The sequence below is a fragment of the Lucilia sericata genome, unplaced genomic scaffold (genome assembly GCF_015586225.1).
Source record: "Lucilia sericata isolate MDLA Ls3-8-SP2 unplaced genomic scaffold, ASM1558622v1 Contig000024F_arrow, whole genome shotgun sequence".
NCBI lineage: Eukaryota > Metazoa > Arthropoda > Insecta > Diptera > Calliphoridae > Lucilia > Lucilia sericata.
Genome location: NW_023994062.1, coordinates 476,208 through 492,846, shown reverse-complemented (window position 1 = coordinate 492,846; position 16,639 = coordinate 476,208).

Here is a 16,639-nt window from a genome sequence, read left to right as displayed (position 1 = left end):
ACAACAAGTGCACAATAATAGAAAATGAACGTGTTTGTGGGAAAATCTTAAGGGTAATTATTTAAGACATTGGACAAAATTCTGTTCGGTATAAGAATACTTGAGGGGTGAGGAAACAAAGGTAGCAATCGCCACCATGGTATTTTTTCAAATTGAATAACAGTATTTTCAAAGATAGTTTTTAATTTATATTTCAGTTTTTCTGCCTATTTAGCATAATGGAATTAGAAGAAGATCTAAACAAGTTTGAAACTAATTCACATAGAAGTTTTTAGGAAAGGTCTTAAATGAAATGGAGTTTCTACAACCCTCACAGAATGCCTTGATATCGACATAGGTTAAATTTTAAACTATAATACAGATTATATATATATATACTAGACTATAGACTAGACTATAGAGTAGACAAAGACTAGACTATAGACTAGACTATAGACTAGACTATAGACTAGACTATAGACTAGACTATAGACTAGACTATGGACTAGACTATAGACTAGACTATAGAGTAGACTAGACTATAGACTAGACTATAGGCTAGACTATAGGCTAGACTATAGGCTAGACTATAGACTAGACTATAGACTAGACTATAGACTAGACTATAGACTAGACTATAGACTAGACTATAGACTAGACTATAGACTAGACTATAGACTAGACTATAGACTAGACTATAGACTAGACTATAGACTAGACTATAGACTAGACTATAGACTAGACTATAGACTAGACTATAGACTAGACTATAGACTAGACTATAGACTAGACTATAGACTAGACTAGACTAGACTAGACTAGACTATCGACCAGACTATATACTATATTATAGATTAGACTATATACTAGACTATCGACCAGAAAATAGACTAGACTATCGACCAGAATATAGACTAGACTATGTTATAGATTACACTATATACTAGACTATCGAAAAAATTTTGAACTTGAAAAAATTTTGAACTTTGACTTTGACTTAAAAATAATATAGTGCGGATTTTTTTTAAGATTTGAGTCATAAAGATAGACTTGAGATTTTGTCCAACAACTCAGAAAGAGAACACTAATATAAATTTGCGTATGTGAAATGCAATTTAATTTGAATATTGAAGATTCAAGACAAAATTTTATTCAAAATTCAAACAGTTGGAAGCTGCTTTGGAAATTTTATTAAACTTCAATTTGGGGAATAAAACATCAAAATTCCAGATAAGTAGTGTGGTTATCTGAAATCAAATCCTTATCAAAATTGAATAATCCATATCTTAAAGTCTTCAAAACTTCAACGAATTTTCTTAACTTCCATATCTAAATATATTAATCTAACTAACTGAATTTATCCTAATTCTCATCTTAATTTAATAATATTTTAAACTTAACTTAATATTATAAATTGAAATGTGGTCAACTATAATTTTACTTAATTCATCTAAAACTTACTTTAACTTAAAGCTAATTTGATTATAGTTAATTTAATATAAACTTGCCTTAAAATCTAATGATATTTTCCTAATTTATCTAAAATTGAACTTTTTTTAAAATAATTTTTTTTCTTACCTTTAATTACCTTAATATTTACATTAATTGATTATTAATATTTACTTAAAATTAACTTAATATAATGGAAATTCTGAAATAACAAATTTTATTATAAATACACTACACCATCTACACGAATTAAAAAAAATACAAATTTTGAGAATTAGATTTAGACAAAATAATTATCAAGCCATGTTCAACTGTACATCAGGCCTGCTGTCAACGTTGGATAAAATTATGGTGAGTTTTTTAAATAATATTAATAACAATATAATTCTCAATATTTAAATAAAAATTAATACTACATTGATACACCACATAACAAACAATTAATTACACTTCATTATTAAATTTACATTACAATTTGGAAATGTTAACTTTAAAATTTGTTTTAATAAACATTGATTCATTTTGTATTTAAATTATGTTAAATTAAACATTTTTATTATTCATAACCATGAAAAGTTAGTGAGCAAAAGTTAAGGTTATAGATAGGGCTATCAGAGCGGCGACAATATGATAGTATGGTAGGAAGGGTAGAGAATGGGGAAGTAATACCATCTTCTTCCTCATTTCTAATTTCAAACCGGTTTTAGTTTAGTTTTTATTTTATTTTTTTTGGTTAACATTGATATATCTAGCTACCTTTTTAAATTTATTTTTTTGATGGATCTTAATCTTTCTCAAGGGAAACAAGGACACCACCCCATTGCCCTGAGCACGGTCGGATTGAAAGGTAGCGTAAGCTTCCTGAGAGATAGGACCATGGTTAGTCTGGTCCGTTACATAAATTTAATGGCGCCCAACGTGGGGCCTCAGCAAAACAGTTTTGATACAGCTTCTGCTAATATATATAATATTTAAAATAAATGCTGATGGTCACACAAATTTTAATTTCTTCGTGGTGTCAACCATTTTATTAATTTATTTCTTCAGTTAACATTTTGGAATTTCAGATCTTGGATAAATTTGAGTCCTGAACCAAATGTTTACTTTATTTTATTTCACATGTATATGACTTATGTTTGAGATTTTTGATCTTGGTTAATATCGAGATCCTACTCACAAAATAATATATAGATAATTTTGGTTTCTTTTTCTCTATCTAAATTACTGTCTGTCGTGTTGATGATTATATATAAGATTTTTGTATTTGATTTTACTCGAATACATAATTATTATAAAATTCAACTTCTTTCTTATTTTATTTTGTATTAAGGTTTTATTTTGAGATTTTTAATATTGATTGTAATATGTCAATATTATACTCATTTGAAATCTTAAAACAACATCTGTCTTTTTGTTTTATTAAGGTTTGAAATTTAGAATATATTTTATTATTTTTATACTATTACCTTACTATTGTATCACTAACTGAGTAGTGGAATAATTTATCGGTATTTTAAGTAAATTTTATTAAGATAATTTGAATCATGCCGTTAACTAGAAGTCGCGAAAATTTGTCGAATGTTGAGGAGCCTGCAAACGTTAGTTTTACTGTGGATGTAGGAAATTCAAGTAGGAATCAGGTCGAACGTTCGACAAGACGTAGGGCTGCACCTCCAGCAGAAAATAGTGAATCAAATTCAAGTACTGATAATGACACTCGGACAAGACAATTAATTGATAACAGTTTGCAATCTTTTCGAAATGAAATGATGAGTTTGTTGACAAATCAATTAAGAACCATAGTTCAAGATATGAACAATCAACCTACTTCAACCCAAAGTCGTCTAGTTGAAGATAATTCTAATGCATCTCCAAGATCAACTGTACATAATAATACTGATTCTGAACCATTCTTGGCAGATAAAGTTTTGAACATTATCCGAAACTGGAAGATAAAATTCACCGGACATGATAATAATTTGTCAGTAGATGAATTTATTTATCGAGTAAATATTCTGACAACTAATAATCTTAGAGGTGACTTTGAATTACTTTGCAAATATGCACACAGCCTTTTCGAAGGAAAAGCTCTTGAGTGGTATTGGCGTTTTCACAGACAGCACTATGACATTGACTGGTATTCTTTGACCAACATATAAACATGAAAAATTCTTTAAGGATGTTCATGCTTACGACTCTCGTAAACAGAACAAAGGACGGATTTCGGAATTAATTTGAAAATTCTGTGGACAGTCAGGACGAAATTTGTATTTTACATACTTTGACTGCTTAGAAACACGACAAGTATTTTGCTACGGTTGTGGTGCTAAGAATATTTATAAGCCAAATTGCACCAAATGTTCCAAGAAGTCGGGAAACGGACCGAAGGATGTTCGACGGACTTATTGAAAACATCCTATACGCTGACACAGAAGAAATCGGACATAAAAAAAATCTTAGACGTGAACAATACAGAGATCGTAAACTCTTCTCACTCTTTGTTAAAACCTTATCATGTTAGATTAGCTGAGTACAAAAAGGTTCGAGCTAGAATTTTTGGTAAAAATGACAAGATTAGTAGATCTAGCAGAAGAATTCGGGAATTTTACCGAAAATTAAAATTATTAGGAATACAATTATTTCACCTATCATATCTCAGGAACACGATACTAGGCCATATATTAATATTTTCTTTTCGGATGGCTCTGCTAGATAGCGGAGCGAACAAAAGCGTTATCGGTGGAATATTAGCTACTGAAGTTCAAAATGGGCCTTGTTACAGGAGATGTGTGGGTAATGTACGTACAGCAGACGGACAGAAACAGGACGTTTTAGGCATTGCAAATTTAGATGTGACTTTTCAAGGACAAACAAAATCTTTTGAATTTTTAGTAGTACAGACTATAAGACAGGACATTATTTGCGGTTATGACTTTTGGTTAAATTATGTAAATTATGTTAATCAAATTGACAGGACTGAAGTAGACCTAGACCCAGACAAACTTAGACTTACTACAGAACAGAAACAACGTTTGGACAGTATTATTGCAACGTTTCCGAATTCCGAAATAGAAGGTTTGGGATGTACCAATTTGATTGTACATAGTATTGATACAGGAAATGCGAAGCCAATAAAACAACGGTATTATCCAATTTCGCCAGCCGTTGAGAAACAACTTTGCGGAGAATTGGATAGAATGATATCATTAGGCGTCATAGAAGAAGCTCCAAATTCTTCATGGTCATCTCCTACCGTAGTTGTTATCAAACCGGGTAAAGTTAGAATGTGTGTTGACAGTAGGAAACTGAACTCCGTGACTGTTAAGGACGCGTACCCTACACCGAACATTGACGGACTATTGTCGAGACTTCCTCCAGTTCACTGTATTTCAAAGATTGATTTGAAAAATACCTTTTGGCAAATCAAACTGGATGAAGAATCGAAACCGAAGACAGCTTTTACAGTCCCTAATCGGCCTTTGTATCAATTTACAAGAATGCCGTTTGGACTGTGTAACGCACCGCAAACGTTGTGCAGACTAATGGACATGGTCATTCCGTACAACTTAAAGACACATGTTTTTGTGTATCTAGATGACTTATTAGTAGTTTCACGGACTTTCGACGAACACTTAACACATTTAATGGAAGTAGCAATGAATTTGAGAAAAGCCCGTTTAACAATAAATATTAAGAAAAGTAGTTTTGCTTTAAGCAGAGTAAAGTATCTCGGTTACGTTGTGGGAAACGGGACGTTGCAAGTTGACGAAGACAAAGTTTCGGCCATAATAGACTTTCCAGTACCAAAATCTATAAAACACTTACGACGATTTCTAGGCATGCAGGCTGGTACAGACGATTTATAAAAGATTACTCGACAGTGACATTTCCATTGACCGAACTTTTGACAAAGAAAAAAACATTTTTGTGGACAGAACAAGCACAGGAAGCTTTTGACTTATTTAAGACTAAACTGATTACTGCGCCCTTACTCATTCACCCCAATTACAACAAACCTTTTATTTTACAGTACGATGCAAGTACATGTGGGGTGGGTGCAGTTTTGGCACAGGAAGACGAGGACGGGACTGAAAGACCTATTGCCTATATGTCTCACAAACTGAACAAGGCTCAGCGAAACTATACCATAACAGAACTCGAATGTTTAGCTGTTGTAATGGGCGTCATGAAATAACTCCCCAAAACAAAAATGAAATAACTTCCTAAATTTGGGGACTTATTTCATTATGAAATAATTCCCCAATTTAAAAATGAAAAAAAGCCCCAACGAAATGAAATAACTTCCTAAATTAAAATGAAATAACACCCCATTTTTGGGGATTTATGAAACAAATCCCTAATTTTAAAATGAAATAAGTTCCCATTTAAAAATAACAAATTATGGAACAAGTCGGACATTTCTAAAAAAATTAGGTCGCTCATACTTTCGAGTGGGGCTTCAAAGTTTAATATATTTCAGTTTAATCGCTTAATAAAGATTCCCTCAATAGCCGGCCTGCGGCCGGGCGCAAGGACTTTCTACTCTATGGTATGTCTAACAACGGCTTCGCTTAATAAATATTTCCTATATAGCCGGCCTACGGCCGGACGCAAGGATTTACCACTCTATAATATGACCAACACCGGCTTCGCTTAATAAAGATTTCCTAAATAGCCAGCCTAAGGACGAACACTTTTGATACAAGGAGAATGTATTCTTAGCGAAGCCGGTGTCCAATGTAACCCAGAGGATGAAATCCTTGCGCCCGGCCGAAGGCCGGCTATGAGATATATATTATTTATTTCGTGTGACAAATGTAATATAATGAAATAATTCCCCAAAAATATTTTTAGGGATTTATTTCATTTTTGAATTTTGAGGAATTATTTCATAATGAAATAACTCCCCATTTTAAATGTGAAATAATGCCCCAAAAAACGAATAAATCCCTAAATTTCGTTGTTGTTGCTTTCTGAACAAATTTTTAGGGTGTTATTTCATTTTTGTTTTGGGGAGTTATTTCGTGGGGAGTTATTTCATGACGCCGTTGTAATGGCAGTGAAAAAGTTCCGCTCCTACATTGAAGGCCAAGAATTTAAAATTGTAACTGATCACGCTAGTTTAAAGTGGTTAATGAACCAACGAGACTTGTCGGGTCGCTTAGCTAGATGGTATTTAAAACTTCAAGGTTTTACTTTTGGTATAGAACATCGGAGTGGCAAGGAAAACGTAGTACCTGACGCTTTGTCTAGAGCACATGAAGGAGAAGTATTCTTAGATGTAATTGAATTAGATAATCTTCCGGCAATAGACCTTGACTCCGACGCTTTTAATTCGGACGAGTATTCAAAATTACGTGACGATATACGAAATTCAAATTTATTAGACTTCAAAATTATAGACGGTTATATTTATAAACGGACAGAGTTTTCTTCTGGTGATACTGACGAATCCAAATTATGGAAATTATACGTACCGACTGAACTGCGACAAGAAGTTATTTATTCGGCACATGACACACCAAATTCATCGCATGGAGGTATAGCAAAAAAATTAGAACGAATACGACGATATTTTTACTGGCCAAGACTTGTTACTGACGTCAAATACTACATCCAAAATTGTGAATTATGCAAAACCTCCAAAACACCGACTAACGTTTTGAGACCTCCTTTAGGACAAATGGTACAAACTGAACGACCATTTCAAAGACTTTACATCGATTTGATTGAACCCTTTCCCAGGACTAAGAAAGGACATATAGGACTATTAATCGTCCTTGACCATTTCTCGAAATTTACATTTCTTAAGCCTCTTAAGAAATTTGTATCAAAGGACATAATAAATTATTTACGAAATGAAATTTTTATGTGTTATGGAGTGCCAGAAATTTTAGTGTCAGACAACGGTTCTCAATTTAGATCTAGAGATTTCGAAAATTTTTTGTCAAAATTTGGAGTTAAGCATATGCTTTCGGCAGTATATAGTCCACAAGCTAACGCTAGTGAGAGAGTGAATAGATGTATTAATGAAGCTTTAAGATCGTATATAAGAAAGGATCAACGAGAGTGGGATATATACACAGAAAGTATAAACTGTTCATTAAGAAATAGCATTCATCAATCAATAGGAAAAACTCCATATCAAGTTGTGTTTGGACTGACAATGATGACTCACGGAAAGGACTATGAACTTTTACGAAGACTGAATCTTTTAGTGGAGACTGACCTACAAATTGAACGACATGACGAGTTTAAATTAATACGTGATAAAGTCAAGGAGTGCATGAAGAAGGCATATGATAAAAATGTGAGAACCTACAATTTACGATCCCGGACAAAAGACTTTACAGTAGTTCAGACTGTGATAAGAAGGAATTTTGTGCAAAGTTCAAAAATTAATGATTTTAATTCTAAACTTGCTCAGGCAAAAGTTTTGCCCAAAATTGGACAGCTAAACTACGAATTACAAGACATGGACAGTGGAAGTATTGGTATATACCACAGTAAAGACATATGGCTCTGAATATTTATGAAAACTTACTTTACTTTACATAATTTTTGTTTGATTTTTAATATTGCTGCCCTTTACAGATCCAGTTAACGATATGCTTACGCATACCGTGAAGCTGTATCTGTTTTGTGAGGGCTAATTAGACTTGAAATGTTTATGGGGGTTTGGAAAACAATAAAATTTTATGAACTTAACATAATAGTATTTGAATTTTGAGTATTAGAAAAATTTATATTGATATGAAAAATTCATTCATTGAAAAAATTTTGAACTTGATAGACGACTTAAAAATAATATAGTGCGGATTTTTTTAAGATTTGAGTCATAAAGATAGACTTGAGATTTTGTCCAACAACTCAGAAAGAGAACACTAATATAAATTTGCGTATATGAAATGCAATTTAATTTGAATATTGAAGATTCAAGACAAAATTTTATTCAAAATTCAAACAGTTGGAAGCTGCTTTAGAAATTTTATTAAACTCCAATTTGGGGAATAAAACATCAAAATTCAAATACTAAGTCCAGATAAGTAGTGTGGTTATCTGAAATCAAATCCTTATCAAAATTGAATAATCCATATCTTAAAGTCTTCAAAACTTCAACGAATTTTCTTAACTTCCATATCTAAATATATTAATCTAACTAACTGAATTTATCCTAATTCTCATCTTAATTTAATAATATTTTAAACTTAACTTAATATTATAAATTGAAATGTGGTCAACTATAATTTTACTTAATTCATCTAAAACTTACTTTAACTTAAAGCTAATTTGATTATAGTTAATTTAATATAAACTTGCCTTAAAATCTAATGATATTTTCCTAATTTATCTAAAATTGAACTTTTTTTAAAATAATTTTTTTTCTTACCTTTAATTACCTTAATATTTACATTAATTGATTATTAATATTTACTTAAAATTAACTTAATATAATGTAAATTCTGAAATAACAAATTTTATTACAAATACACTACACCATCTATACGAATTTAAAAAAAAAATACAAATTTTGAGAATTAGATTTAGACAAAATAATTATCAAGCCATGTTCAACTGTACATCAGGCCTGCTGTCAACGTTGGATAAAATTATGGTGAGTTTTTTAAATAATATTAATAACAATATAATTCTCAATATTTAAATAAAAACAAGTTAGAGTGCTATATTCGGCTATGAAGAATCTTAAATACCCTCCACCAGCAAGCTACTTTTTATTAAAACCCATTTAACTATCTAATCTTTAGAAAACTTGGCAAAATTTTTGTTTCCATATTGAGGGTATTAACATTTATGCATATGTCAAACTAATTTTAATTAGGTCCAGAAATATTTATATTAATAGGCCAGTTCAAAAACATTTTAACAGAATGATTTATCTGTACTCAGAACATACTCATTTTGAATTTTATTTTTTATGAGAACTAAGACAACTTATGGACCGATCCGGAAAAGAATTCCGTAGAATATATATATAAATACAAAATACACATTTGTGTCGAATTTTATCCCGATAACTTTGATTTTCAATGTGCATTTGAGTAATTTTCGGAAATGGTCCTTTCATGGGAGTTGTGACCAATTATCGACCGACAAGATAAGTTATTCGATGCAGAACTCTAATATGTAGAGGAGCTATGACCTTATAGAAATCAAGATATTTTTATTTGATAATGAAATATGTGCGTTTAAGTGATTTTCTTGAAGTGGACCTTATATGGGAGCTATGACCAATAATGGACCGATCCTTAAAAAATTTGGTAAAATGATTGGTATGTATATGAAACATATTTAACTCGAATTTTATCACAATAGCTTTTTTCATCAATGAAATATGTGCGTTTAGGTGATTTTCGGAAGTGGACCTTATATGGGAGCTATGACCAATTTTGGACCGACTGAGATCTACGTTAATGGTATGATTTCTGTTCATATTATATTTGCATGTACAACATTTTGTGTTGATACCGATATATTTGAGGGAGTTATTAACGATAAACTAATTTCCGGGAATATATACCTTTGTATGGGGGCTATGAGAAATATTGGATCGATTGTAAAGATTTTGAACACAATTGATCACTGCCCTGAAAAAATAATGTGTGACAAAATTCATCGAAATATCTTTGGTACTTTCTGAGAAAACTTCAAAACAATTAGAAAAAAACGTAATTTTTTTCGAGGTAGTCTGAAATTTTTACTCATAACTTTTTACGTTGTGAACCGATTTTGCTGATTTTCAATATTAAACTGCTTAGAATAACAATAAATGTTTTGGGTGAATTTGGTTGATTTCCTTTGCTTAGTTTTATAGTGAGCGTGTTTTACACAGACAGACAGACGGACATAGCTAAATCGACTCAGAATTTCATAAGGATCCAGAATATATATACTTTGTTGGATCTTAGAAGAATATTTCTTGGTGTTACACACGGAACGACAAACTTATATATACCTCTATCACCACTGATGGTGGTGGAGGGTATAAAAAGACTCTGCCTTCATGACAACGTTATTCAATGGTGGGAAGACAGAAGAGAAATAAAATAACAGCTGTACAATATTGCAATGGTTATACTTGCCGTTCCAGCAACGCAAGTCAGTGTGGAACGTCTTTTTTCTGGTATTAAATTTTTAATGAATCCGAACCGAAATCGTCTGGATGAAGATAGTTTAAATGCAATAGTGGTGATACGCTCCAACAAGGAAGAATCCGAACCGAAATCGTCTGGATGAAGATAGTTTAAATGCAATAGTGGTGATACGCTCCAACAAGGACTTATTTTAACATGATAACTTTATATGTATTTCTTTATTTTAAATTTACACAAATATTTTACAGCATTCATAGCTGTATTAAAAAACTTTATATTTCGGCATTCCAATTTAAATTATATTTCTGAAATCCAATTGAATTGTTTTATAAATAAATTAGAATATGTATATGTGTTTATAAATAAAATTCGATAATTTGGTATTTGTTTTTGAAAATAATATTTTTGTTCTTTACTTTTCTGTTTTCTCGAAAAAAGTTCAATAAAATCGAAACTGAAAATGTCTTTAAAAAATACTTCTTCTTCTTTCTCAATCAGTTGAAAAACTTAAAATCGGTTGAGAATCAACTAAATTTCTGACTTATATGTGCTTAAAAGTACGAAATCCCGGTTTTATACGTACCTATCTCAAGATTTTGGAGGTGTTTGGCAAATTAAAAAAAAAACAGATTCGTGTTCTACTCGGATCCATCTTCCAGAAAAATAGTATAAATATTTGTTTTGGTCGCATATTGTAATAATTGTTAAAAACGAAATCCATACAATTTTGAATTTAATTTATTTATTTCTGAACATTATTTTTTACTTTTAATTTATTAATGAATGAATTAAAGTTGTTATTTAATGTTTCTATATAAAAATCTAATTATTCGTAAAACAGTTAAAATTATGAGCGCATTAGTAAATGCAGTTGCAACAGTATTGCGTAATTCTACGAAATGTTGCGTAAATTTGCTCAACACTGTTTTTAAGTTAAACTTAAAAAAAAATACGTAAAACAATAATACCAATGTTATTTTTGTTGTATTTAAAAGTTTGCTTATGCTGTTCCACTGCATTTATGAACATATTTTAATTATTTAAATCATATCGAAATTGCCGTCAAAATATCTTTTTTGTACACTACCGATAACGCTAAAATATCAATACCGAAATATGGCAAAATATCGATAACGCTAAAATACCAATACCGAAATAAGTCAAAACGGTTTCCAACCTTGATCTAAACTGATTCCCTGTATATTCTCTTTCATCAACACTATTATATCGAGTCTGTACATGCTCTGATCTATTTGAAGAAAACTGAATATTATTAAACATGACCCCCAATTCTGAAGTTAATTCACTTCGGAAAGTTGTAAGAGAATCTGAAATCATTTGGCGAATTCGATTTTCATCAATAGAAGTTGAAGAAGTTCTATTTTCATCTGTTCTGTAGTATTATTATTAGCATTAGGAACCCTAGCTGATCTTGTCATAGACCTAGTAACTGGTCTAGTAGTAGAAGTATCTAAATTATTTTCCATATCAACGAAAAATGTGGTAGAGTGATCTCTATGATCAACATTCGTAAGATCAAATTATAAAAAAAAATTAAAAATAAGTAAAAAAATAATAGTTTTTTGTTCAATGTAAAACGAAAGTAAAATAATAATTGGGGTTGTAAGAAAATTTCAGAAACTTAAAAAAAAAATCTTTTTATAAACAAATTACAAATTATTGCACCGATATATCAATCAATATGTATTCAATATTTACTACTCAGAAAAGAAGTAAAGATAGACCAATAAAATTGTTTAAATCACTGACTATATTCAATCAAAATATAAACATTTAAGTGTAGTTTACCAGAATGAATCCAGTAAAACAAAATCATACTCAAAATCTTATATATAATTGAAAAAAAATTCCTCTGAGTGTATAAAAATATAATTTCTAAAAGTCACTTAGAAAAATATGTATGTATATAAAATAGTACAGATCCCAATAAAATTAAAATGTAATAAATGAAGTAAATCAAATCAAAGTCTTGAGTTTGATCTCAAGAGTCCTCAAGAACAAAAGTCTCAAATAGACTATACTTGACAATATGAGTACTATTCAAAAGGTTTGGATACGAAATAATCCATATGCCAAAAATCTCAATGATATACTCATTTGAAAGTATTAAATGAAATCTGTTGTATGAAAATCACAAGTGTAATCTTTCAAAAATCAAAACAAATTTCATTTATACCCAATTTCAAATAAAATGACAACAAATAGCTAAACTTAAGAGAGACCTCAGCATTAAGATGTAAAATATAGTTTTCCGAAATGTAAGCCGTAAATGCACAATGGTATGTGCTGAGGCCCCACGTTGGGCGCCATTAAACCCTATATTTTAAGACCCATTTGGTGCCAGTTGGTATTGAGTAGCCAAAGTGTATCGAACTCTTTGGGTTTTTTACCAAATTAATTTTTTAGCATTTTACAATCAATTTATGCAGCTATTTTCAATTCTGAAGACATGAATCGGTAATCAATCAATCATAATATAATTTATAAACATTTGATAACAATTTAGTCAATGTTATTTGAGAATATTTCCTTGATAGATCCAAAATTTCTAAATTTCGCGCGATAGCATTGAGCGTTTTTAATATTTTAACTAGGCCTATGTTTAAATCGGCACAAAAATATAATAATATTTTCTACAAAAGGTTAAAATTTAGTGATCCTAGTATTTTCATATCCTTAAAAAAAGATAATTGGCCAAGGGAAAGGATGCTAAGACATGCACCTGTGCTAACTGAAACACCACCAAGAAAAATGTTTTTAAAATTCTTTTAAATGGTAATTGTATTTTCAGTAAATGGAAATTTTATTTGCAGAAAATGGAAAATAGAGGTCAATTCGAACGAAAACTATTATTTTTATTTAATTAGTATACAAATTTATTATCAAATCGATGTAATACGATATTAGATATTAACGGATTAGTTCTTAAATTTTTTTATATTACATGTGAGGTTTAGCTTGTGTAGAATTAAGCATATTCAGTACCCCGTTTCTGTAACTTTTAGTGAGAAGTTCTCACATCGAGAAGTGTGAAACAAAAAATTCCATCGTTTCTCGATTTGTGAGTAAAAAGTGTTTCTGTAACTTAAAGTGAGAAGAGGCTACACGAATTACGTTTTTATTGGAAATTTCCAATAAAACAGCTGTCAAAAATATAAAAATTAAAAGAAGAAAACGAACAAATTTATAAACGAAGAATAAATAAACAAAAAATATAGAAATTAAATGAAAATCGTTCGAAAAATTATCCCACTAAATTCGCCCTTGCCAAATTCCAAATTTACGCCCACGTACTTTTTTAGCATTTGCTTCTGTACATACGAAATTCCTCGTATTTTCTAAAAATTAGTGAACAATATTTATTTTAATCTTAATTAATTATAAATATAACATTACTTTTTCATTATTTCATAGAATTCATGTTTAAATTAATTTTTTTTTAATTAAAATTTTACTTTCCGCACCGTTTTAAAATGTGAGTTTTTTTGACAGTTCATGTGAGAAACTTCTCACAAAATTTTCTTACAGAAACACTTTTACTCACAAATTTCCAATAACTTACTTCAAAAAACATAAATGACAGATAGTTCTCACAAAATTTTCTTACAGAAACACTTGCATGTGAGAAATGATATTTTGTTTCAATTCACATTGTTTTTTCTTCAATTTCACTGTTTCATGCGAGAAACTTCTCGATGCGAGAGTTACAGAAACGAGGCACAGATCACAGTAATGATGTGTTATTATTCCATAGATTAAGATTAAACATTAGAAGCAAGTTTTTTAAGGTTTTATAGTGAAATTTGATAAAATTATTACAATTTGTATCATCACAATCTTAAATCTGCCAAAAAGTGACCCATGTTAGAGGGTCAGATTGTTGTTTACCTGGGAAAACAAATTAAAATGTCATTTGAAGGTTATCTGTAATGTCACTAGATATAATCCTCATTAAAAAAATTGACCAATTAGGGTCATATTTTGACATAAAGAAATTTACTAGTACTACAAGACACATATCAGCAAAAATAACCAAAAACAACAGCATAAATTAGCCATTTCAAATTAATAGCATAGACAATAAGTTGCAATTTTTCAAAATTAATTAACATTTTTCAATATTGTTTCAACTTATTTCAAAGAGTGCGCTATAATTATGAAACAGTTTTTTATGGTTAGTTTTGTATAAAAAGCCCTATTACCGTTATTTTGCCGTCTTACGCAGAATTTTAATACTTATTACATAAACTCGACTTCGTTCTTGAATTTGCCATCAATCATTTTTTTCTAACTTAATTAATTGTAATAATATAAAAAGAATAAAAACCTAATACAAGGTGCGCTATATTTTTGAGCAGTACTTTAGTTTTCCTACATATCGTCCAGCACCGATGTGCCTTGTTGATCCTATCCTCTATGTGGTGTCTCCATTTTAATTTCCGGTCGAGGATTACACCTAAGTACTTAACTTTGTCTGTCACTGGTATCTTCTTGCCCAGGAAGCAAGGTTCAGTATACGTAGAAATTTTTGTCTTTCTTGTGAAAAGACAGATTTCCGTTTTTGCCGGGTTAACATTGAGGCCTCTCGGTTGAGCCCAGCTCAAGGCCGTATTCAGAGCCTCCTCAGCTCTTCTACACAAGTAATTTGGATCCTTTCTCTTTAAAAGTATTAAAAAAATAAGTTTGCGAGTTTGTTTAAAAAAAGTATTACAAAAAACAGGGTGAACTATATGAAATATTTTTTCTATACAATATTAGTTATGCATGCAAAGAAAATTTGGCCTTTAAACGAAAATGGACTATAGGCGAAGTGGACTTAAGAACAAATAATTTGTATGAAATTCGAAAAAACCTGCAAGTGAATAGTGTTGTTTTGGCTTACATCCATTTTTGGCCTTTAAGCGGAACTATAAGCAAAAAGTGCTGTAGAACTTTTTCTAAAAAAATATGGCTAACAATGAACAATTGAACCGTTAACGTTTTACTCGCTAGAACCTAGCATAAAAAACTCCGAAAACACACGAAGGTGTTTAAAATGGAAGTAAAACTAAGATCCAGCTAAGATCATTAAATAAATCTATTAAATTTAATATACAAGAGTATCACTATAAAAATAGTTATAAAATGGTTCAATTAAACAAATACCTTGATTCCGATTTATTAATTTATTTATTATTTATTAATTTATTGACGAAAAACGAATTTTTTAAAAGAGGCTTTATAATGTGGGGGATAGGAGTGAATGTGGACCGATCCAGATAAAATGGGCTGGATAGATTTATATTTATATAATATTTGTCTGTGCTAAATTTAATTGCAATAACAGTGTTATTAAATGAATTGCACATATTCAAGTCACTTTCTGAAGGGGGCTTTGTATGGGGGCTAGAGTCAAATGAAGTCCGATCATTTCGAAATTCAGCAAGGTCATCAAGGCTTGTATGAAACTTAGCTGTGCGAAATTTCATCGAGATACATTTATATTATACATAATTATGAGCTCAAAAGCCCTTTTCGGGGGGTTCAGTTGTATGGGGCTTAGGTGAAATAATGGACCGATTTTAACCATAGGCTTTGTCCTTAGCTCAAAACAAACGTGTATTTAAAATTTCATCAATTTATCTTGAAAATTGCGACCTGTACTTGGACATCGTTAAATCGACTCAGATTCTGAGTCGATCGGTATACTTAAAGGTGGGTATAGTACTAATATTTTAATGCGTTACAAACATCAGCACAAACGCATAATACCCTTCCCACTATAGTGGTGTAAAGTATAAATATATTTTTTCTATAACAAAATCGGAATGCATGGTACTTTAACTTACAAGTAAGTAAATATTTATTGAGACTTTCTTCTTTTTCTATAACATGTGTTTACTTAACTAAATGGTAACATGTATGAATATAACAAGAACTTTTGTTGTCTTATTCTATTATACGGTGTTTTATGGAAAAACGCTATTTGCTATTTTTATACCCTTCACCTTCGTGAGAAGGGTATATATAAGTTTGTCATTCCGTTTGTAATTTCCAAAATATAATTTTCCGACCCCATAAAGTATATATATTCTGAA